This window comes from Papio anubis, chromosome 6 (assembly GCF_008728515.1).
Source record: "Papio anubis isolate 15944 chromosome 6, Panubis1.0, whole genome shotgun sequence".
Taxonomy (NCBI): domain Eukaryota; kingdom Metazoa; phylum Chordata; class Mammalia; order Primates; family Cercopithecidae; genus Papio; species Papio anubis.
The window spans coordinates 107466976-107479435 of record NC_044981.1 but is presented as its reverse complement, the minus strand read 5'-3'; the positions used below and the strand labels follow the sequence as shown (position 1 = coordinate 107479435).

Sequence of the window (12460 nt, the reverse complement as noted above, 5' to 3'; positions counted from 1 at the left end):
TTTGTGACTTATAGTCATGGGCCTAGGTAGCAGTGTTCTTTTTTAATATATACTGTATTCCATATAAGTTTGCATATAATCAAATGTTTACAATTTACACATCTCTATAGAAATGCAATGAATAAACTTGAATTCAGAGAGACTCAAGGAGGGCAAGTGACTTCATGTCTCATTGTCTCAGTTTTTTTTGTTAATGTAAAATGGGCCAATTATTGTATTGAGCTTAAGTGTTTGTTTTGAAGACCTAAAGAGTAATGCATGGTGCTAACACATGCCACGGCATGGTTGAATCTTGACGATACTTTGCTAAGTACAAGAAGCCAGATACAGGCCGGATGCGGTGGCTCATGCCTGTAATCCCAGCACTTTGGGAGGCCAAAGTGGGTGGATCACCTGAGGTCAGGAGTCGGTGACCAGCCTGACCAACATGGTGAAACCCCGTCTCTACTAAAACTACAAAAAAATTAGCTGGCCGTGGTGGTGTGCACCTGTAATCCCGGCTACTCGGGAGGCTGAAACAGGAGAATCGCTTGAACCCAGGAGGCAGAGGTCACAGTGAGCCGAGATCATGCTATTGCACTGCAGCCTGGGTGACAAGAGCGAAACTCCATCACACACACACAAAAAAAAGCCAGACACAAAAGATCACATATTATGATTTATTTATATGAAATGTCCAGAGAAGCCAAATCAGTAGAGACAGAAAATAGATAAGTGGTTACCAGTGGCTTAGGGGTGAGGGGGTGGGAAAGAATGGACAGTGACTGCCGATGGTTACAGTTTCCTTTTAGCATGATGAAGATGTTCTGAAATTGGTGGTAGTTACACATCTTTGTCAATATACTTAGAACTACTGAGTTGTACACTTGAAAAAGGTGAAATTTATGTGAATTGATACCTCACTAAGAAAAAAAGGAGTAATGCATGTAAAGTACTTAGCAGGTACCTATTACATAATAAGCTTTTTTTTTTTTTTGAGACGGAGTCTCGCTCTGTCACCCAGGCTGGAGTGTGGTGGCGTGATCTCAGCTCACTGCAGCCTCTGCCTCCCAGGTTCAAGTGATCCTCCCACCTCAGCCTCCCAAGTAGCTGGCACTACAGGCATGCGCCACCATACCCAGCTAATTTTTGCATTTTTAGTAGAGACGGGCTTTAACCATGTTGGCCAGGCTTTCTCAATAAGCTGTCTTTGTAAAGATTTTTGGCTACTGTTATTAGGAACCATTTGTGAATTTTAAGAAAATAATGCAGAAAAACTAGGAAGTATAGGCTGGGCGAGGTGGCTCACCCAGTCCCGCACTTTGGGATCCCAGCACTTTGGGAGGCCTAGGCGGGTGGATCACCTAACGTCAGGAGTTCAAGACCAGCCTGACCAACATGATGAAACCCCATCTCTACTAAAAATACAAAATTTAGCTGGGTGTGGTGGTGGGTGCCTTATAATTCCAGCTACTTGGGAGTGTGAGGGAGAAGAATTGCTTGAACCCAGGAGGTGGAGGTTGTGGTGACTGGAGATCGCACCATTTCACCCCAGCCTGGGAATGAAGAGTAAGACTCCATCTCAAAAAAAAAAAAAAAAAAGAAAAACTAGGAAGTATAATATTAAGTATTGTATTTTATTTTACTACCTGAAATACAAATGATTTAACCACTAATGGCATATTTTAATTACTTTTTCAGCAGTAGAATGTAAAAAAGATATTTACTAACACTAGTTTCCAAATTCAGGTATTAATCATAGCGAGTTTTTTGCAATAAAGAATCCCATGTTTTAGTCAGTATTATAGTACTATTTAAATATTTTTCTTAATATATAAGCCATTAAAATGGCAAATTTCATGTTGTATACATTTTACCATGATTTTTTAAAATAATAAATACTAAGTCTCATAAGAGCTTTTAATCCTTGAGAAGCCTTTTTTCTATGTGTATAGTCCTGTCCTTTTTATTATTTCAGAAAAAGGTAATCATAGTGATAGAAATCTTTAACGATGGCAGTTTATATGTATCTTTAGTTTGTGGCTTTTAAAATGAAAATTATTACAGCTGACATCTAATATATGTATCTACTAGGTACTGAATAGGGCACCCACAGGAAGTAAATTCCATACCTTAAATTAATCTCATGTTGTTAATGTGATAACATAGAAGACTCAGCGTTGTTGGTCTGGGGGAAACTGGTGTTTTAGCTTCTCTTCTCGGCTGTCATAGGGGTGCCAGTAACTTACAGAGTAGAAAACTCTCTGGTTAACGCTCAGAATCTGTAATGAAGAGCTACTGTAGATCTTCGTGTGATACTAGTAGCAGAAAAAAGATAGTTTTTGTTTTAAGGGCTTACATAAGATAGTTGAGGACAAAGAATGCACTAAGGATAGCCCCAGTGCCTCCGAATGGCTCTTGATGTATGATGGTTGCTCAGATATTTGTTTAATAAATCAATTTACAGGTATTCATTGGGATGCAATTTGATGATAATTAAATGCATAAATTGTGATAGCTATTTATCAAGCCAATTTTATATGCTAGCATTTTGTTTGAGTGAGAGATTGGGTGGGGATGGAGATACCAGGAAATTCTGTAAGTGTTACCGCCTTCAAGGAACTTAGAAAGGTGGTGGGCGATGGGGAAGATACTAAAGAATAGTGTAAAAAACCCAAGGTTGAATATAGCCAAGTGCTTCAGTACTTGGTGAAGGTGCAAAATGCTCCATATGAAGAGAAAAGAATGTAGTGGTGACTAGATTTATGGTGGGAGTGGGATTTGGGTTAGGCCTCAAAGGACTATCTTAAAGGCTGAGAAAGGGTGAAAGGTATTTGCATGTAGGGATACTGATCAGTTATGAGACCAACTAGAGCAAAGGTGTAAAGCCTAAGAGTCAACCCCTCGAAAGTTAATGAAATGTGAGCTCCGTCTGACTGGAGCTGGGAAGTCCACTTTAGGAGAAGGTGACAGACTTATGGCTGGATTGGTTAAGTGAGATAGCGTTATACAGAATCTTCATCATCAGAAGCGGAGTAGTTCATAGTTCACATAGACTCCAGAGGAGGAGTCAGGGGACTTAGTATAGGTTCTCTAACTGAAAAATGAATTGATGTTTAAGGAGAGATTAATTTGGTAGTTTTGTGTATGGTATGAAAATGGGGTTGGAGAGACTAATGGATTTGCTCCAGAGTACCCTTGTGTGGGGTATACACTTTTTTTTTTTTTTTTTTTTTTGAGGCACAGTTCTGTGGCGCAATCCCAGCTCACTGCAACCTCTGCCTCCCAGGGTCAAGCAATTCTGCCTCAGCCTCCCGAGTAGCTGGGATTACAGGCGCCTGCCACCACACTCCACTAATTTTTTGCAGTTTTAGTAGAGATGGGGTTTCTCCATGTTGGCCAGGCTGGTCTCAAACTCCTGACCTCGAGTGATCCGCCCGCCTTGGCCTCCCAAAGTGCTGGGATTACAGGTGTAAACCTCTGCACCCGGCCTAGTGTACACTTTTATATGACACATAAGGCTGGGTCTAGGCAGAATTATAAGTAGATTATTGCCTTTTGCCTTTTTTCCCCCCACTATTTTCCCCGTGTCTCTCTTCATTGTCCCCATGGACCCTAATATTACAATAGATTGTCTAGCTATCATAATAGATTCTAGACAATCAGCTGTTATTCAGTGAGTTTGTGATTTGGGGGATAATCTCTTTTTTAAAAAACACAAATTCTCACTTTAATAAGTGACTTTTGTAAACCAAGAGCTTTCCTTGTCAAATTTTCATTATAGGTTAATGATGAAATGGCAGGTAATTCACACTTTTGGACAGAGCACACCGCCCCCGTGGAATCACCCTACAGAAGAGGCCAGCTATAAAGGATGTCTCACACCTTTAAGATCAGTGTTTCTCAATGTGTGGACCATGGATACCTGTATTAGAATACACAAAGGATTTGTTTAAAATTCAGGCTGAGCCCCTCCCAAGACCTAATAGAGCTAAAAGCTTTGGGAGTAGGTGGAGGAAACCTGCATCTTTACCCAGCAATCCAGGTAATTTATATGCATACTATATTTTGAGACCCACTGATGAAAGAATTCTAATTTTCTATAGAGTTACTCTAGCAAGGAACCTTCTCATTTCTTATATATTAGGTTATTTCTACATGGGACATTTCCCAGTAGACCATATTATTTATGGTATCTTACTAGGTGGAAGCCAAAAGAACATTAAATAATCTGCTGGTGTTTGGGGGTTAGTTTTGCACTATTTCTTACAGTGCAAGCAATTCTTGTTACCTCGTAAAATGGTTCCCCCTTTGAAGCGTTGAATACTATTCACATAGCAGCCCAGCCTGTGGTATATGTGTTTAATCTGTCAAATCTCATTCCATTTTTCTTCTGTAAGAATGCTAATGATACCAATTTCTAGAATTGAATGATTTCTACTCTGCCTGTTGAACTGCAAATTTGAAATCCCCTATAATAATTAGAGCCCTCCTTAGAGTATATTATAATGACCATTGAACCTGTATCTAAAAATTCTAGTAACTTAACTATCCAGTCTTAAAAACAAAAAATTAAAACAGGAACTCCAAAACAATCTCAGAAGTTAGAGTAGGTGAAGTTAGCCTATTTTAGATGTGTGAAGGGATGGCAGTTGGGGAGAAAGATGGATTACTAAGTATCATTTATTTCTTACTTTTTTTTTTTTTTTTTTTACTGAGTAAAAATTCAAACAGGAGACCTTATAGCTGCCTTTTTATTACACTTGGCTTCCTTTTAAGTTTATTGGCCTTTGGTTGGTACATATGTGAATAAATTTAGACTATTATTTTATTTGACTGACAAACACTTAAAAATGAGTGTTCATATTCATTTTAGGTGGAGTTAGAAATGGAACCTAAACTGTAATATATAATATAGCATGCCGCTTTCCGTTCTGATTTTATGGTAACATTGAAACTAAAATGTTTCTTTCTAATGTGTCCATCCTGACTGCCATCCTTAAACTAGAGCCTCTTGTCTGCTATCTGAAAAGAGCAACAGCAGGAAGGAAGCAATTGATTTATACACATTTGAATTAGTCTGTAAAGCCCAAGGTCTGTATTTGTTCAAGAAGAGACAGAAGCAGCAGTAATGCTCTGTGCGTCAGGTGGATTAGATGCAAATGTGCAAGCTATCATCTTTCTAAGAGAAGCATTTTAACAAGGCAGTTTTGTTCCTAGCTCTTCTTTTTTTTCTATATATCTGTTGTGTTGATTTTTAATTTGGATTATTTTCCACTGGCTTTAAAAATGTAAGTCTTTCTCAAAAGAGAAAGCATTTTGTAGCATCATAATGTACATTGATTATACATCAAACTATATATAGTGTAGTTAGCTTGATGTAGACTGTGTAGCTTTGTAGTTTGCAACTTAGTTGTATATTTAAATGAGAAACAAGTGACTAACTGGATCCCATCAAGGTGGGTGTTAGGTACAGCCTCAGCCATAAAAGACTTAATCAGGCCGGGTGTGGTGGCTCATGCCTATAATCCCAGCACTTTGGGAGGCCGAGGCAGGTGGATCACCTGAGGTCGGGATTTCGAGACCAGCCTGACCAACATGGAGAAACCCCATCTCTACTAAAAATACAAAATTTGCCAGGCGTGGTGGTGCATGCCTGTAATCCCAGCTGAGGCAGGAGAATCACTTGAACCAGGAGGCGAGGTTGCAGTGATCCCAGATCATGCCATTGCACTCCAGCCTGGGCAACAAGAGTGAAACTCCCTCAAAAAAAAAAAAAAAAAAAAAAAGACCTAATCAATACGTTTCCAAGGAGAAAGTGGGATTTTGAAATTCCTACTAGCTGCCAAAAGACAAAATGTTCCTGACACAGCTTTACTACCAAGTGAAAAGATTAAAAAATTCATTAGCTATAGCAAAAATCAGTTTTCAGTTTTTCCGGTTACCAGTTTTCTGGAAATCATTTGATTTTCAAATCTGCTGTTAGATTGCATTGTGCTTTTAAATAGAGCATCTGGAGACTCTGCTATAAAACTCAGAAATGAAGATGTCTCCATTAAATTTGGTCATAGTAGCATGAAATCTTTTAGCTGAATATAAAACATTTCAACACCTTTAAAGGATAAATGCTCATACCTTCAGGACTGTCAACTACTTTTATTAGTTATGTGGTACTAGATGCATCTCCCTTGGAGCATACTCTTGTTAATTTAAAGTTCCTTGTAGCTTTAATTTTAAAGGACTTATTTGGAATGTTATTAACATTCCTCTCATTTTGTAATCCCCAACAGAATTTTACCATTGCCAGATAATTTAACTAGTGCAGGAATTTGACTTTGTTATAGACTCATGAGGGGCAAATTCTTTACTGATGATTTGATGGTTAGCTTTGCCAGAAGATTAGGAATATTACTATTTTAGTTTCCCAAGATGATAAGTCTTTGAAAATGAACAAGAGAATTGACTCAGTAAAGGTTACAGCCACAAAAACAGCAGAATTGTGAAATTGTTCTCATTGCTGATAAAATGGAGTCTTTAAATGCATAGTTGCATACATGTATGAATGTGTACGCACGTGCGCGCACGCGCGCACACACACACACACACACACACACTTTGGGAATGTAATCTGTAAAATATGTTGCCAGTCTCAGATGATACTGTAAAATAAGTGAAGTTTTCATTGTCCCGGCTTTCTTTTCTGCTTGTTTTTATTGATTTTGAAATTAGCCTACCCCAATATCTTCCAGGGAATTTTTAAAAAGTTATCCTTCTCTCTTTCTTGAGGTTCCTCATATACTTTCTATCACACGCACATTTTCACGAGAGCAAAGTCTACCCTTAACTGAAATGAATGACTGCTGAATGATCAGGAACTCCAAGTCCACATGGAATTCTTGCTCTTCGGTCCCAGACTCTCCCTCCTGTGTCCCCCTCAGGCAGGTGAGCATTCTGTAGTTTGTAGCGACAGCTCTTCCTGGTTTGGGTTTTCTTCCTGTCATTGCCTTATTCCAGTTAATCATTACCTAGACTAGTTGCTAAGCTGAAAATTCATATTGTGGAATTTCATATTGGATAACATAGTTGCTTTTCTTGTTTTTTGAACAATGCTTTCAAAAAATAAAGGAAAAAATGAATCTCTTAATTACAGCATTTTGGAGCCTTAACGTTTGATCAGTATTTAAAAGCAGTGTTACATGTTTGAATTGTGGTGGTTCTTGAAACTTTTTTACTGCCTTCTTTGTCCTCATGGAGAATGTTGTCCTAAGCACAGAACTTGTCATTCGAGTATCTTCAGGATTTGTACAAATTGTTTATCCTGTGACATCAATTCTTTGTGCTAACTAGTTTCTGCCTTTGACAAGGCTTTTGAAATTTGTGCAACAAAAGCTTCCACGGGTGAAGGACAATGTAGTTTTGTTCACTGCTGATTCTTGGAGTGGTTAACATTTGGGGTGATACTTTGATTAAAGCATACAAGAAACTATGTGAGGATAACTGTAGAAATAGAAAATATGAACATTTTAACATTCTCACACTGAGTGACTTTCATGTAAAGGTTTATTTCCTTCCAGGAATGCTGTCACTTTACTCAATTCAGTGATTTCTTATTTTTTCAAATTAATATTAGTTTGCTTTGACAAATGAGTTTATCAGATTGCTTCATCTGACCAAAATTTTTAAAAGTTCGGTACTCTGTCCTATTTTTTTGTCATGAACATCTCTCACGCTGATCTCATAATACCTGTTTCTTTCTACCATCCACAGCACAGTCATTTTTCCTTTTTTTCTTGTCATTCAAAATGGTGTTTATTTCGTATTTTTGTCTGTTTTGTTTTAAAAATAATACATGTTTATCATAACTCATTCAACCCGTAACAAAGGAGATGAAGTAAAAAATTCATAATTAGCCAGCCAGCCTAATTCTTCTTCTGCAGAGGCAACCACTGTTAGTTCCTCATGTGTTCTTCTAGATGCTTCCCGAGCATATAAGCTGCACATCATTTGTAATGCCTGTATAATATTCTGCTGTATGCTTAACCATAATTTAGTTAACCAGTTTTCTCCTGAGGAACACGTTTCCTGTTTTTCTGTTGTGCCCAGTATCTGCAGTTTCCCATGGTGCTCCAGTCCTCTACTGAGGAGGATTTCAGCTGTTTCCTGTTCTCCTCCCTATTCTACCCAGTCTTGACAGAGTTTGGAAGGATGTTTTTCTTTTCTTAGACATGTTATTTTAGAGCACTCAGGGATATAGTAGTTACATGGAATTTCTTGATGTAATGTTTTGTTTGGTTTTGAGATAAGAGTTTCACTCTTGTCACCCAGGCTGGATTGCAGTGGCATAATCTCAGCTCACTGCAACCTCTGCCTCCTGGGTTCAAGCGATTCTCCTGCCTCAGCTTCCCAGGTAGCTGGGATCACAGGTGCCCACCACCACACCTGGCTAATTTTATATTTTTAGTAGAGAGGGGGTTTCGCCATATTGGCCAGGCTGGTCTCGACCTCCTGACCTCAAGTGATCCACTCACCTCGGCCTCCCAAAGTGCTGGGATTACAGGTGTGAGCTAGCATGGCCGGCTGTGATTTAATGTTAATAATTTTAAAACCCATGAATGTTTTCAGGGAATTAGAGTTAACTTTTAGAAAATTGCTTTCGTAGTGTCCCGTGTCATCCTAATGTGAGTAAAGCATTATCCTGTAGGCTGGGAATAGAGAGTACAAAACAGAGGCCAGGCCCTGATGGATTCACCATGGGGCTTCACTCTTTCTCTTCACCTTTCACTACTGAAAGCTGTTAGTGTGTGTCTATTCACTATGTGATCCTAGGGCATATTTTACTGATAGGATTATTTGAGTAGGAGTTGTGTGGTGGCAATTGTGAGTTGTTTTTTTTCAGTGGTGGGGGTGGTTTTGAGGCAGCGTCTGGAGTGCAGTGGCATGATCTCAGCTCACGGCAGCTTTGACTGCCTGAGCTCAAGCAATTCTCTTGCCTCAGCCTCCTGAGTAGCTGGGACCACAGAAAGGAACCACCATGCCCAGCTAATTTTAAAAATTATTTGTAGAGCGGAGGTCTTGCTGTATTGCCCGGGCTGGTCTCAAACTCCTGGCCCAAGTGATCCTCCCACCTTGGCCTCCCAAACTGCTGAGGTTACAGGTATAAGCCACTGCGCCTGGCCCAGTAATTGCTTTAACAGTGGTTAATATGGATATTCCTTTTTTTTTTTTTTTTTTTTTTTTTTGAGACGGAGTCTCGCTCTGCCGCCCAGGCTGGGGTGCAGTGGCCGGATCTCAGCTCACTGCAAGCTCCGCCTCCCGGGTTTACGTCATTCTCCTGCCTCAGCCTCCCGAGTAGCTGGGACTACAGGCGCCGCCACCTCGCCCGGCTAGTTTTTTGTAATTTTTAGTAGAGACGGGGTTTCACCGTGTTAGCCAGGATGGTCTCGATCTCCTGACCTCGTGATCCGCCCGTCTTGGCCTCCCAAAGTGCTGGGATTATAGGCTTGAGCCACCGCGCCCAGAAGCATAATTTTCCCCATCTGATGCCCAAAATGTGAAAGGAGAGAAGACATTGACAGGTCTGCAGAAGCAGGGCCCCGCAAGGTGGCTACAGATACTGTTATGTGGGGCAGGGGTAGGGGAGGTGGTAGGGAGTTGTATGAAAAGTTTGGATCATTTTTTAGTAAAAACTATCTATTAAGGGTTAATTATTTAAAATATGTCCTTATAGGCTGGGCACAGTGGCTTATGCCTGTGATTCCAGCACTTTGGGAGGCCAAGGTGGGCAGATCACGTGAGGTCAGGAGTTCGAGAGCAGCCTGGCCAACGTGGCGAAACCCTGTCTCTACTGAAAATACAAAAATTAGTCGGGCATGATGGCGCACACCAGTAATCCCAGGAGGCTGAGGTACTAGGATCGCTTGAACCTGGGAGGCGGAGGTTGCAGTCAGCCAAGATCATGCCACTGCACTCCTGCCTGGGTGCCAGAGCAAGACTCCATCTCAAAATAAAATAATAAAATAAAATATGTTCTTACAGCTACTTGTATAGCAATCATATTTTCCCTAAGTGCTGGTTCCTCAGGAGCAAGGACAATGCCGTGTCACCCTGGTATCCCCAGCAGTGCCTCCCGTGTAGTACAGCAAATAGGGCTGATTAATTAATAGAAATAGTGAAAGAGAAATGTGCCATACAGATATGCAAATCCTAGTTATCAAAGTTAAATAAAAATGTCTTCCTTTTTCCTAATTCATTACTCTTATCTAAGCAATGAATAATTTCTTGGAAAGGAACTCTGTTGTATGTGTTCTGGGCAAAAACTGTCTTAACTCACTAATTCGCAACTATTTTTATTATACTTTGTTAAAGAAAAAAAAAAATGGGCAAGATGAAGGAAGCTGTATTCTCCCGCTGTTGGAATGAAATTTGGTTTGAGTGTTCCTCACTGAAAAGTATCATTTTAAATTCTTTTCTACTTCATTTTCTGCAGTGGAAAGTTACAGAAATAGAGTTTGAAGGAAATGATTTCAGCCTGAAGTAATTAAAAATATTGCTTTGGGTTCTTAAAAACTCATTTTCCTTTGAACTCATGTACAGTATTTTGTTAGGCATGACAAATAATGACATATATGGAGGCTGTCTTTGACGTCAGCATCTCACTTGGCATTGTTTCACATGTAGGTTGAACTCGCCTATTGAAAGTTTCTATAAATGCAATAAACCTACCTACAGTTTATTTCTGGTAGCCTTTGGGATTTAAGAGAGAAAACCAATGCTTTAACTGTTTTAAAATCAAGGAAGCAAAATATCTATGAGAAAGTAAGCCACTTAGCATTCGACAATGGAAAGTTTCAAAGCATTTTGTAAATTTTAAATATACTCTATAATTCTTCTATAATTGGTACCTTTGGTACTTTTTGGGTAAATTGGAGTTATTCCAAAATAGTTACATTTTATAGCAGTTTTGACACCATGACACTTAGCAGCAGGATTTTAAAATTAAAGTACTGTTTAGTTCTTTTCGTTCTGTGATATTATGTGTATGGACAACTTTAATTGAAATGTCTAATTCTGGTAGCGGAGGAGATCTCATTAATTCAAAATTATAAAAGGTTTCAAAAAATAAGTATTTTTAAAATTATATAATTTCTTTTTGGTGTCATTTTAAAAGAATAAATATTCTTAGTTGTGCCTCCGAAAATCACTTATGGAGAAAATTGCACTTCGGGATTCTATACTTGTACCAGTAGAGGTCACTGTGCACCTATAAAAGGAAACCCAGTGCTTGCTTCTAGGGATGAGCTAGTTATCCTAGAATATTATAACTAATAACATCATTGATCTTTCTGGGAACTTAACCAAATTCCCACCCCACTCCCGCCTCACCTCTTAACAAAATCACTTGCCTGTCATCATCTGAGAGTCCCTGTTATTGTCTCTTCCCATAATGGGAGTGTATTCTGATGAGGTTGAGTAGAGCCCTGACACGCTGTCCCGTAGTATACTTAGGTGAATCAGCCAAAGCGCCAGAAACTATGATTTCACAGAAACAACCATTCAAACTCTCAGTTTCAGAGTTTGAGAGAACTTTAACTAAATTCATTAGATTCAGCATCTGAGGTGGGGCTGGAGACTTTTTCATCTATTCTGAACATTTAATTTGCAAATCCAAAATCATTTCAAAGGTATTCTTTTCAGTACTGTCATCTATTTAAGAATGAGATTTTACTTATTAAAACTGTTTAGACCTTTACACTATTATAGTGTCCATGCTACATAGTGTTTGATTCTCTGAGTGTACCAACAAAATATTCGTAGAATATTGTTTTATATGATTATCGCCACAGAGGTTTCTGATAACAGAAGAGTGAGAACTGAACTAAATGTTGGTTTGTTATAAAACTGCAATGGTGTCCTTATCAGATAGTCAAAGCAAATGTGTAAATCTCCAGTCAGCCTTGTGCAGTGACCCAAGTTACTGTGAAGGTGGCTGTAAAAGGTGATAAAGGAATGTCATGAATGAAGCAAGCAGTGGGGAATTGTAGAACAATGTAATTGGGCCTCAGTTTACAGAAGGAGAATACAATGTAGGTGCTTTCATGGCTCCCTTCAGCTCTAACACTCTAATCGTTAGTGCAGAGGGCACATTGCAGTGGTTAGCAATGTGGGTCCTGGAGAGAGTGCCTGGATTTGAATTATGACTCTGCCACTTACTAGTTATGAGATTATCTTACAGTTAGCCTTTCTACACCTGTTTCCACATCTGTAAAAAGGGCTTGATACTAGTACCTGCCTCATAGCATTGTGGTATGCAGTCATTGAGTTATATAGGTAAAGTACTTAGAATAGTACATAGAATGTAGTAAATACTCAATCTGCTATAATTACATACCCATTTTTTTTCCTAAGTAGAACTCATGCTGGGATATGGTAGCTGAATTCTTAGACTTCACTCTATTGGCTGCTCTCTGAGGATCAAAACAGA

The 12460-nt window shown here is 39.2% G+C and overlaps 1 protein-coding gene across 5 annotated transcripts in view; it reads left to right on the top strand.

Annotated features, from left to right (window-relative positions):
• SCAF8 (SR-related CTD associated factor 8) overlaps positions 1 to 12460 on the top strand; it is a 249609-nt gene that overhangs the window by 122293 nt on the left and 114856 nt on the right. For 2 of the 5 annotated variants that reach the window (XR_004184577.1, XR_004184580.1), the window contains exon 22: positions 3764 to 4024. The exons of 2 other annotated variants lie outside the window; for them this stretch is intronic. The gene's annotated coding sequence lies outside the window, so the exon portion shown is untranslated. Of the gene's footprint in view, positions 1 to 3763; positions 4025 to 6765; positions 6922 to 12460 lie in introns of all 5 variants that reach the window. One more of the 5 variants, XR_004184578.1, reaches the window with a different exon arrangement.